At 47.6% G+C, this 12,519-nt stretch overlaps 2 long non-coding RNA genes across 5 annotated transcripts; one reads left to right on the top strand and one right to left on the bottom strand.

The window, feature by feature from the left end:
- Positions 1-5,559: 5,559 nt before the first annotated feature.
- On the top strand, positions 5,560-8,597 carry LOC148221461 (uncharacterized). The gene is made up of 3 exons (XR_015807963.1): positions 5,560-5,947; positions 6,610-6,708; positions 8,218-8,597. It is a non-coding gene; the product is annotated as an uncharacterized LOC148221461 (long non-coding RNA).
- On the bottom strand, positions 7,051-9,811 carry LOC148221460 (uncharacterized). 4 transcript variants are annotated; one of them, XR_015807959.1, is made up of 3 exons: positions 9,655-9,811; positions 8,338-8,505; positions 7,051-8,020 (listed from the first exon to the last, which is right to left on the bottom strand). It is a non-coding gene; the product is annotated as an uncharacterized LOC148221460 (long non-coding RNA). The 4 variants fall into 4 exon arrangements; XR_015807962.1 differs by having other exon boundaries at positions 9,503-9,761; XR_015807960.1 differs by lacking the exon at positions 9,655-9,811 and adding an exon at positions 9,132-9,478.
- Positions 9,812-12,519: the final 2,708 nt, after the last annotated feature.

Below are 12,519 nucleotides of genomic sequence, written 5' to 3'. Positions count from 1 at the left end.
CTTGCCATAATGCAGAAGAAAATGTTTTATGGAAGAACTGAGAGGTCCCTACCTGGGCATAGAATTTGCTATACGAAGGTGTGTTCCAAACGGATCTGCCATCTAAACAAGCAGAAAAATAGTTGGAATGTAGTGAGTTCAATTTAACTATTGCTAGAAATAGGAATTATTAGCAGAGCTTGGAGCATGATATCACTAGCAGCAGTAAGACGCTTTTAGCTTGCTTCTCATAAATTACTTGTAAAAAGCATTTGTACCTAGTGTGTAGCAATTAATATTTCCCCATTTTCTTCCCCCCCCGCCCCCCAGTCTCAGGTACTCCTTTTATTTTACCCTTTTCTGTCTTGTAACATCACCTTCCTTTATTTTATTCTATCTTCTGTTCTCAGAACATCGCAGCATCCTCTGTCAATGTGAAAGCATTTGTTCATCCTGTCTTGAATGGCTGTCAATGTTGCCCTCTTCTGGATCACTTTTTTTTTTTTTTTTTTTTTTTAACAATATGTTGCTAAATGTCAGGAAAATTAATCCACAAACACCAGCGGTTTTATGTCCAAAAAGGAAACAGAGGAGTCCTTTTTGCTTTATTCGAATAAAGGGAGAGGCCATGGGACATTCCCCTGGGATCTCTCAAATTTTTGGAGGACGCAGCCTCCTTTTTATCCTATTTTCCCGGCCGCATTTCCCTCTCTCTTTTCCCATTGGCTGAGGTACTTGAGAGGCACAGACTTCCCGGAACGCCTGATACCTGAAATTCCCCTCTAATGTATAACCCTCCCTTTTAATTTTAATTCTTATAGAATTCATAGCTTCCCTCCGTTGCTTCTTTCATCTTTCGATATCCAATTTCATTTATCAGCAGCCCTGCAGTTTGTTTGTAAAGGCAACTATCTCTTTCCATTCATCAATCAGTGGAATCCATCCCATTGTTTCTTTTATCTCTCAGTGCTAGCCTTATCTACAGGCTGATCCACAGCTCATTTGTAAAGACAAATTCAACATTCCTCTCAGCTAATAAATGAGAAGTTAGCTGAAAAAAGTAAAAACTGGATTTTTTTTCCGGTGTGTGTCGGACAATACAGTGGAGAGAATTTGCGGAGGATGATCGAGATATCCTATTATAATATCGTTCTCGGACATTTTACTATTTTAGATCATCAGTTGTATTCTGAAAGAAATCTATTTTAATGATATGTGTACGTTTGCACGAAGTTATAGTTAAATATAGCTTGCGGCTGGGCTCTTTAATGAATAGGGGTATTTTTGGTTTTAATTCAATATTTTATGCTTGTGGTGTGTAGTGTGCTGATTTATTTTTTAATGTTATTTACTACGTGCGCTTTTGTTTTTGAGTGAAGGTAACTTTCTGGATGGCTTTGTATTTGAGGCAGAATGAATTGAAGTAGGTTTTTAAAACTGATTTTTCATATGTACGATGGGAGTTTAGTAGGGGCAGCTCTGATGGTGGGGGCTTGGTTGTTAATTTTATCAGACGGCTTTTGTTAGATACAGCTTTTAATTCTGGAAAGTTTTTTTTTCTAATGTCGTGCTTTGAAGGTGGTTTTCGAGGATGTATGGTATAGCTTTATTTTGTTTGTAGATGGTGTATGCTAAGGGCTATGGTCTATTTATCTAATGCCATGTTTTTTTCATTCAGGTGTTGATAAGGGAGTTCTTGAATGGCGTTTTGTGTTGTTTTTGTTTTTGGTGGGGCGTTGTTTTTAAAGGATACCTTGATAAGGTTTGCCGATGGCGTTCTAGCCTGTAGCATAAGGCATAGGGTAGTTTTTGAATTATTTTGTGGTGGCTTTGATTCTTGCCAGTATGTAGTGTTTGTTTGAGGTAATGCTGTGTAGCTAATTTCTGTTTTCTTATTAATATTAGAATTGGAGTGTTGTAGTATATGGGCTGTTATTATATCCTAGGGGTTCTATTTATTTGGTTGGATTGTTTTCTAGTTATGGATAATTTTTCTCAAAAAACCATTTTCAGGATTTCAGGCGTGACACAAAAGAACGCTCAGATTGCTGGAAGGGAAACGTGTGCCCAGATTGTCTCGAAGCAGTGCTGCTGTCGGTTCTCGTTCAGTTGTGTCTTCTGAAAATGAGACTGTTGTATTCATTGCGCTGTGCTAAACACTTGTCATTCTCCCAATGCCAGGAAACAGATGAAGCTTGAAGAAAGAGGAAGGAATTTGGAAGCGTACAAACAAGCTGAGAAGAGGTTCAGAGATCAGGGTGCTCACTGGCAGCAGGGGCTGGGGTTAGGGCTGAGCAGGAGCAAAGCCGGAGCACATCAACCTCACCTCGTGTTTTCTCGGGGGCTTTATGGCCCTGGCAAGAGAGAGATGTTCACTGACGAGTCCCAGGCCGAGCCGTGAGCACAGCATGTTGTGTTGGAGCTGGGGGTTTTTTTTGAGACGTTCAGCAGCCACACTCTCTAGTCAAGAGTCCTGAGGTTTGTTGCTGCTCCACTTTCATCCTCATATCCAGCTTCCAGCCCTTTTCTTCTCTCTGTCCAGTGTGTCTTTTGTGTTCCTTTCTTGTCCTGTGTGCTCCCCATCCCATTCCCGTTCCCTACGGAGGGGGAGGGTGTGGAGACTGGGGGCTCCGACGTGGTTTGGGGCACCCCAAGGTCCCTGGGAAAGGGAGCCGGGCTGCGCTGGAGGAGCAGGTGAGTCGGGCAGGGGGGGGGGGGGGGTCATGGTGGGTGCCAGAACATTGAGAGGGAGGGGTGGGTGTAGAATGCATGAAAAACAGAACCATAAAAAATACCTAAATATAGTCTAAAAGGAATGTTTAAATGCTTTTTATTTGGGTAGAGGCACGGTTTTTATAGCTAATATAAAAATAAAATATAAAGAATAGAAATAGATTGGTATACATGTAAAATATAATGAAATATAAGTAGCAAATATCTATGAAAAATCTAGTGTATAACAGAAATAATGCAAATATAAGAATATGTATAAATATAAAATAGAGCTATGAGAATGGTAATAAGAATGGGGTAAAACATCAGTGAGAAATGGAAAAAAACCACATGAAAAATGGTGGGAAAATCAGTGAGAAATGGAGAAAAATCAGTGAAAAACGGGGGGGGGAATCTTTGAAAAATGGGGAAAAAAATCCGTGAGAAATGGGGGAAAAAAAATCCATGAAAAATGGGGGAATAAATCAGTGAGAAACGGGGAAAAGTGGGGGAAAAAATAATTGAGAAATGGGGAAAAAATCAGTGAGAAATGGGGGAAAAAAATCCGTGACGAATGGCGGGAAAAGTCATTAAGAAATGGGGGAAAAATCAGTGAGAAACAGGGAAAAAAATCAATGAGAAATGGGGGAAAATTTGGGACAAAATCAGCGAGAAATGGGGGAAAAAGCAGTGGTAAATGGGGGAAAAGTCGATGAAAAATGGGGGAATATTCAGTGAGAAATGGGGGGGGCGGGGGGGGGAAATCAGTGAGAAATGGGGAAAAAATCCATGGAAAACAGGCAAACAATCCATGGGCAATGGCGGGAACAGAGCGAGCTGTTGTCGCTCGTGCTGTGGTGGCCGATGCTGTGGGGAAAAAATAAGTGAAAAATGGGGGCAATAATCAGTGATAAATGGGGAGAAAATCAGTGATTAATGGGCGGAAAAATGCATGAAAAATGGAAGGAAAAATTCAGAGAGAAATGGGGGCAAATATCAGTGATAAATGGGGAAAAAAATCAGTGATTAATGGGGGGAAAAATGCATGGAAAATGGGGGGAAAATTCAGAGAGAAATGGGGGCAAAAATCAGTGAGCAATGGGGGGGAAAATCGGGAAATATCCATGGAAAAATGGGGGGAAAAAATCAGTGAGAAATGGGGGAAACATCATGGTGAAATGGGGAAAAAAAATCTTTGATAATATGGGAAACAAATCATTGAGAAATGGGGGAAAAAAATCAGTTAGAAATGGGGAAAATATGGGAAAAAATCCACGAAAATTGCGGGAAAAAAATGCATGAAAAATTGGGGAAAAAACAGTAAGAAATGGGGGAAAAAATCCATGAAAAATGGCGGGAAAAATCAGATCGGCGATCGATAGCTAATGCGTGCCTATGGATTATATCGGCGATCGATTGATCACGACTACCGATCGATTATATCGGCGATCGATTGCTAATGCCTGCCGATCGATTAGATCGGCGATCGATTGATCGCGCCTGCCGATCGATTAGATCGGCGATCGATTGGTAATGCCTGCCGATCGATTAGATCGGCGATCGATTGATCGCGCCTGCCGATCGATTATATCGGCGATCGATTGATCGCGCCTGCCGATCGATTAGATCGGCGATCGATTGATCGCGCCTGCCGATCGATTAGATCGGCGATCGATTGCTAATGCCTGCCGATCGATTAGATCGGCGCTCGATTGCTAATGCCTGCCGATCGATTAGATCGGCGATCGATTGATGGCGCCTGCCGATCGATTAGATCGGCGATCGATTGCTAATGCCTGCCGATCGATTAGATCGGCGATCGATTGATCGCGCCTGCCGATCGATTAGATCGGCGATCGATTGCTAATGCCTGCCGATCGATTAGATCGGCGATCGATTGATCGCGCCTGCCGATCGATTAGATCGGCGATCGATTGGTAATGCCTGCCGATCGATTAGATCGGCGCTCGATTGCTAATGCCTGCCGATCGATTAGATCGGCGATCGATTGATCGCGCCTGCCGATCGATTAGATCGGCGATCGATTGCTAATGCCTGCCGATCGATTAGATCGGCGATCGATTGATGGCGCCTGCCGATCGATTAGATCGGCGATCGATTGCTAATGCCTGCCGATCGATTAGATCGGCGATCGATTGCTAATGCCTGCCGATCGATTAGATCGGCGATCGATTGATCGCGCCTGCCGATCGATTAGCTCGGCGATCGATTGATCGCGCCTGCCGATCGATTAGATCGGCAATCGCTTTCCAATGCCTGCCGATCGATTGCTAATGCACACTATTTGCACACTCCTTGCACACCCTTTGCACTCGTACAGAGGCAGGAGGTTTCTCAGTTCTGGTCGGGGTTTTTTGGGGCGTTCATTCAGGGGGATTTCCTCAAGGATTGGGACACTCCTTGATTCCATCCCTTGCCTGTCTCCCAAGCGCCACCCTGTGGGCAGAGCGCGGTACTGCGCGCCTGCCTCTCCCAAGATGGCGGCTCGGGTGTCGCTCCCCGACCTTCTAACTCTGGCTGCAAAAGGAGGGGGGCACAGCAAGGAGCCCGCTCGCTCTAGTGGGATGCCTGCGCACGACGCCGACACCGATCCCACGGGTGCGATTTTCGGCGGCGTTTCCAATCGTGCGGACATCTCCTTCAGCCCGCTTCGGCCCGGGGGAGAGGGGCGGGGCCGCCAGCGATGGTCCCGGCGCAGCCCGGGCAGGCTCGGGGCGGAGCCGGGGCTTGGCGAGGCGGGGCACGGAGGTCCCGGGGACGGGACCGGGCGGGGCCGGGGCGGTGCTTTAGGGGCGGTCCCCAGTGGTCCCGGGCGGCACCGGGGGCGGGGCCGGGTGATCCCGGAGCGGTACCGAGCTGTGCTGGGGACGGTGCTGCAGGGGCGGTGCCGCGCCCGCCTCAGGGTGATTGAATGCCCAGAAATCGCCTCCTCTGCCCCGTGCTCACAGTGAGCTGCGGGCTGCAGCGTGCTGTCGGAGCTCCGCACACAGCACGGATTTGGGCTTCCCCTCCTCTCAAACCCTCTCCCCCTTCTTCCTCCTCCTCCTCTTCCTCTTTGTCCTCTGTCACTGCTGAGGCTCTGGAAAGAACTGAAATTCTGCAGGGAGAGATGTCCTCTCGTGGCCCCAGGGACTGCCTCGGCACGGGCCACGAGCGCCTCCGGCCCCTGCCTTCTCCTGCTTGAAAAGATCACCTGGAGCCCGAGCTCGGGGGGGTGAAATCAGCTGAAATCCAGGTAACTCTGTCAAGTGCCCCCCAGGGACATCGGCGGGGCTGGGGGATGAGGGTTTGAAACAGCAAATTCTTTGGAATATACACCTGTCCCTGTGCCGATGCTGCTGAGCTTCCTGCCACAGTATATCCCCACTCCATGAGGCGCTGTGAGGTTATGGCAGTGGGAATTGAGCAGGGAATTCGGGGCTATGGGCATAATTCACGGGAGCTAGCAAAGCTGACAGCCAACCCCAAATCGGGGCACAGCACAGAGAACAATCTGTGTGCTGCCCTGTCAGCTCAAGCTCCTGGGCTGGCAAGTATTGGGAGTTAAATGTATGGAATTACACAAATCACAGCAACTGGCATCACCCAGAGGGACAATCCAAGGCCCAAACAATTCCTCCACAGTCCACTCTGGGAAAAACACCCTGTGCCTGCCAGGAGCTCTGACCCTGCTTTTCCTACCAGCTCCTGAGCAGTGTCAGGGCCACCACGACGCCTTTAAAATCCAGATAAACCCCAAATCCTACACAGTGAATAATCCAAAGAAAGTACTGAATTGTTGTCATTAAAAGCTCAAAACTCATTAAGAATTCTATGACAACAGTGTAATGGACTCCCAGGAACCTCATGAATGCTCTCGGTTTCATTTTTGTGTATTTTTACTCCCTCATTTGGCAGCTTGTAAAACTTATCCTGGAATTCAGAGGTCAAGCAGGATCGACTTTGGATTGACCTTCACCTCTGTTCCCACTTTGTGCAAACACAACTCGTGCCCAGGTGGGTGAACTCATCACCTCAGCTTTTCACTCCAGAGTATCCCCTCCTTATTTCCCTGTAGATGAACTCAGATCCACTCCTCACCTCCACTGGTCATCCAAGCGTCCATTCTGTTCCCCACAGGCCCTGGTGGCCCCAGGGAGCTCCCTTGGCCTTTCTCCTGCCCCTCTGCAGCCCGAGGTCGCTACACAAACAGTTCTTGTGTCCCCTCTAAATGACCCCGGGTTTTCTGCTCAATGAATGGCATGACCCGTGCCCACTGCTCATGATTCACCCAACCAAAATCAAGAGCAAATGTTGCTTGGGCTTTAAGAACTTGAAATAACTCTGAAGCAAAAGAAATCACCTTTTTCTCCTGGTTTTTATTTTTATTTTTTCATTTAAGATGCTGGACTTGCCTCTGTGGATGTGTGCTGAGCTCTCACTGCAGGGGACTGTCAGGCCTGAATGGCTGTGAGTTCGTGTTCTTCTCAGTAGGGAATCAGAAATTATTCTTAGACCATAGAATTGTTTTCTGAAACCTTTCCCCTTTCCTCTTTGTGCCTTTGAATTTTTCAGCTGTTCCCTGTTGTCACTTCCCCTGCCTGACTTCTGTGCAGCTCCTAGCTGGGAAAAACTGGGAAAACTTAGGGGGTACAGAGGTGGAATTTTTGGCTGGATTTTTCTAACATTTCTAATTTTGCTGAACTTATTTCCCCAGTGAGAAGAGCACGAACTCACAGCCATGCAGGCCTGACAGTCACTGCGGGAAATCTGACACAGTATTAATAAGTAACCTTTCCTGAGAGCAGTCACCACCCCAGTCCTCCAGCCTTGTCAAATGTTTGCAATGAATGGAGCCAAGTTCTAATCCTTAATCTAAATTTATGTCAGCTTTTGTTAGAAAGATACCGGACAGTAAATCATACAAGAGAATTTAAAAATTGCACAAAGAATAACAGGCCCAGACCAAACCCAACCGCCCCCATCAGTGCTCCACCCCAATTTTGGGAGAAACAGTGATACAGTTTATAAATACTCTCCTTCCACACTATTCAGTCCTTCACCGCACATCCCCAGAGAGGAGTCCCTCAGACCTTGCTCCCCTGAACACCAGGAGAGCTGGAGTTTCACCCAGATCCCACATTCCCATGGCAGTTAATCCCAGCAGGGAGGCAAAGAGGAACCCTGCATCCTCTGACATAGCCCACAGCACGGGCAGCACCAGGAGCCCTCCAGGCTCAGACCTCTGGTGCTGAAGCCTCTGGGCTTTGGCTGATCAAACACCACAGCTCTTGGCAAAGATGGCAGGAGAGTCGTGATTCTTCCTGTCCTGAAAGAGAGGAGGAAAAGAAAATTAAGTCGACTGCAGAAGGATTCCAGCTCTCAACTTCTGCTCTGATTCCTCACTCTGGGGTTTTATCCATGACAAGTGACACCAATTCAGAGTGCCCTTTTCCAGCATTTTTATTCCTAACTATTAAAAGGATGCTCATTTCTCTTATTGTATTCTTTGCTTAATTTTATTAGAGGCATTTTCATCCCAGACCCCACTTGTCAGTTCTTCAATCCTTTAGCACTGGACTTGGCACAAAGGGATACCCGTGGTGCTGCATCACAAGAAATCCCAAAGAGAAACCCCTTCCAAACCTGACGGAGAAAGCTTTCAAGGCACTCCAGAACACAGACAGCTTTTCCTGCCTTGTCAGGCCACACCAATTCTGTCCCATCCACCTGAACTGTGCAGGTGAGGAAAAGGCTTTCCTTGCTCCTCGGGAATCACTGTCTGAGACCACAGATGTCCATCCTGGGCAGCACCTGGAAACAACGTGGGAAAGGCAAAATGAGAGTGTTTTCTATCAGAAAATTACTACTACTAATAAAAATAACAATCAGAACTTCTGGACAAATTTAGTAACATCACTTTGATATGAGAAATACAGGCCATGCCCATCCTTGTAGCCCAGGTGAAAACAGGAAGGAGAACTAGAGGAAAAGCAGAGTCCCTTATTTGATCTCTGGACACAAACTGAGGCCTTTTCCCTGTGAAACCAAACTCACCCTTCCAGGGTTCCTGAGATCAGCTACGAGGAGGCTTTTGGCACTCCAAGAGCAGCTGGGTCACAGCTGGATGCGGCTTGGGTCTGGGAGACACCGTGCTCCTTCTGGAATTATAGCACGCAAATGCCTGCTCCTGGCCCCAGGCCCGGAGATAAAATCTGTGGGGTTTTTCCCTGTGCAACATTGTTCACCCCTCCCAGGTTCCTGAGATCTGCACAGAGGAGGCTTTGGGCACCCCAAAGGCAGCCAGGGTTACAGGTGGGGGCAGCTTGGGGCTGGGAGAAATCCTCATCCATTTGGAATTTTATCAGGCAGAAACCTGGCTGGGTGCACAGGTCTCTGGACACGACCAGTGGCCCTTTCCCCTGTGAAACAAAACTCACCCTGCCAGGCTCCTGAGACCACTTAGGAGGAGGGGTTTGACTCTCCAAGAGCAGTCGCAACGAGAGATGCTCACACAGAAGGCCATGCAGAAGAGGAAACGAGCGCACCCGCAGCCCCCCAAGGCGCGCCCCAACGCCCCAGACCCGGCACTGCCAGCTCGGGCAGTCCCATAAAGCATCCCCCGCCTCCGCAGCGGCGGGACAGGCGGGGCCCGGGGTCCCCGGGTCCGCACGGGCAGTCCCCGCGTCCCGGCCGGTCCCGAGGGTCCCGAGGAAACCGAGCGTGCCCGGAGGCGCGGCAGGACGGCAGCGCAGCGCCGCCTGGCGGCGGAGCAGGAGAGCAGCGCCGGGCCCCATGGCAGTATCGGTACCCGTGCGCCCCCTGCTGTCCGCGGCGATGCAGCGCCCGATGCCGAGTTCCACGCCCGTGTCGCCGAGGGAGAGGGGCACCGCTGGCTGGGGCCTCCCCGCCGACACGGACAGAAGCCGAAGCAGAAGCCCCGGTGCCATTGGCGGCCCCTACCCAGCGGGCCGGGCTCCGCACGGGCCCGCGGCCCCGCGCGGTATCGGGTCGTCCCGCTCCCGTCTTCGTCGCACCCGGGCCCTGCTCCTGGCATGAAGCGCGTCACCGCCCCGCGCCGTCCCGCCCCCCGCGCGTCATCGCGTGCGTTCGGCGGCCCGCCCCGGGGGCGGTGCCGGGGGCGCTACCCGGGGCGGTGCCGGGGCAGTGCCGGGGGCGGCACCGGGGGCGGTGCCGGGGGCGTTCCCGGTCGCCGTGCCGGGGTAGCCCGGGGAGCGGTTCCGGGAGCGGTTCGGGGGGCGGTGCCGATTGCAGTCCCGGTCACTGTCCCCAGTCCCCGTCCCCAGTCCTGGTCCCGGTCCCAGTCCCCGGTTCCGGTCCCCGATCCTGGTCCCAGTCCCAGTTCCCCGTCCCGGAACCCGATCACGGTCCTGGTCCCAGTCCCCAATCCCGGTCCCGGTCCCTGTCTCCAGTCCCCGTCCCCGATCCCGGTTCCGGTCCCTGTCCCAGGTCCCCGTCCGCGATCCCGGTCCCTGTCCCATTTCCCCGTCCCGGTCCCCGATCCCAGTCCCGGTCCACGTCCCCGATCCCGATTTTTCCCCCCCTTTCACACTGATTTTTCCCCCGATTTATCAATGATTTTTTTCCCCATTTTTTTCCCATTTCTCACTGATATTTCCCCCCATTTTTCAGGGATTTTTTTCCCCCATTTCTCACTGATTTTTTTTTCCCATTCTTCATGGAGTTTTCCCCCCGTTTTTCACTGATTTTTCCCCATTTCTCACTGACTTTTTCCCCATTTTCCCCCATTTCTCACTGATATTTTCCCCCATTTTTCATGGATTTTTTCCAGATTTATCCCCATTTCCCACTGATTTTTCCCCATTTTTCATGGATTTTTCCCCCCCCCGTTTCTTACTTATGTTTTTCCCCGATTTCTCATTGATTCCCCCCCCCCCCCCCCCCCCCCATTTCGCACTGATTTTTTACCCATTTTTCCCCATTTCTCACTGATTTCTTTCGCCATTTTTCATGGAATTTCCCCACCCATTTCTCACTGATTTTTCCCCCATTTCTCACGGATTTTTTCCCCACTTTCCCCCATTTCTCACTGATTTTTTCCCCCATTCTTCAGGGATTTTTTTCCCCATTTCTCACTGATTTTTTCCCCATTTCTCAATTAACTTTTCCCCACTTTTCCCCGTTGCTCACTGATTTGTTCCCCCATTTTTCATGGATATTTTTCCCCATTTCTCACTGATTTTTCCCCCCCATTCTTCATGATTTACAGGATACTCTATCGTGAATGGAAAGCAATTAAAGGAAGGGGGGAGGTTACCAGCCACCTGGTCAGCTCAGACAGCAGAGCTGCACACGCTTGTGAGAGCCTGTGAATTATAGCAGGACAAGACATTAAATATATTTACTGATTCTAAATATGCATATGCGGTAATACATGCATTTGGAAAACTATGGGGAAAAAAAGAGGTTTATTAAGCTGCAGAAGAAAGAAGAAAATAATTGGTTTACAAGGGATGGCAAGCAGTGGATACCAAAAGCTCTAGCCTTACAATTGTTAAAACAACTTCATTAAAGGAGTCGTTCTGTGCCTTCTTTGGGGTGAGGAAAAAAGGCTGAGGGGGGCTCCGACGTGGTTTGGGGCACCCCAAGGTCCCTGGGAGAGGGAGCCGGGCTGCGCTGGAGGAGCAGGTGAGTCGGGCATGGCGGGGGGTCATGGTGGGTGCCAGAACATTGAGAGGGAGGGGTGGGTGTAGAATGCATGAAAAACAGAACCTTAAAAAATAGCTAAATATAGTCTAAAAGGAATGTTTTATTGGCTTGTGTTTGGATAGAGGTAGGGTTTTTTTATAGATACTGTAAATAGAAAAGATAAAGAATAAAAATATAGAAGCAAATATAAGAAACCAATATATAAATATATTACATTACATTATATTATGTTATGAAAATAGAAATATATAAATATTCAGACTTTAAAAGGAATGTTTTATTGGTTTTTATTTGGTTAGAGGAGGGTTTTTTGAAAATAATATAGGCAAAAATATACAAATATGCAAAAATAGATACTGACATAAAATTATTATAACTATATATGCATATATATATGTAAGTATAAATATATAGAAAAAATATAAATATAAAATACATGTATGTAGTATGTAATAGAAATAATTTATCGATTTTAATATGTTATATTAAATAGTATGTTATAATAGAATGTAAATAGCATCTAGTATATTAATATACTAGTTAAAACTACATTAAATAGTATATAAATATAGAATACACAATATAGACATATAAATCTACAGATATAAATATGAAAACTAAATAGAAAAATATATTCAAATAGAATTTAAAATAATCGAGTTTTTTGTTTCTATTTGGTTAGAGGCAGAGCTTTTAAAGAAATAATATTAAAAACTATGAACCTCCAAATATAGATGGATATAGATAAAATAGAAATAACATTAGTAATATAAATCTATGTATATAATGAATAATAAAATAATATTGTATATATGATAAATAGAATAGCAATTAAATTGAATATATGAAATATGTCTAGATTATGACTAGAAATTAAATATTAAAAAATAGATGATTTATATATATAAAAGGTTTTTTTTTTCATTTGGTCAGAGGCAGGGCATTTTTAGTTTGGGTCGGGGTTTTTTTGGGGCGTTCATTGAGAGGATTTTATGACGGGTGGGGACTCTGGTGCTTGGAACTCTCTCCCTTCTCTGTCTGTCCCTGACAGGGCGGCAGTGCCGGGCTGAGTTGGGCGGCAGTGCTGCCGCCGTGTGGACACAGGCGGGTACTGCACCGTGCCCCTCTCAGGATGGC

Source organism: Sturnus vulgaris, chromosome 21, assembly GCF_052056855.1.
Source record: "Sturnus vulgaris isolate bStuVul1 chromosome 21, bStuVul1.hap1, whole genome shotgun sequence".
Lineage (NCBI taxonomy): Eukaryota > Metazoa > Chordata > Aves > Passeriformes > Sturnidae > Sturnus > Sturnus vulgaris.
Note: the sequence above shows the minus strand (reverse complement) of the source record. Positions and strands in the feature narration are given on the sequence as shown.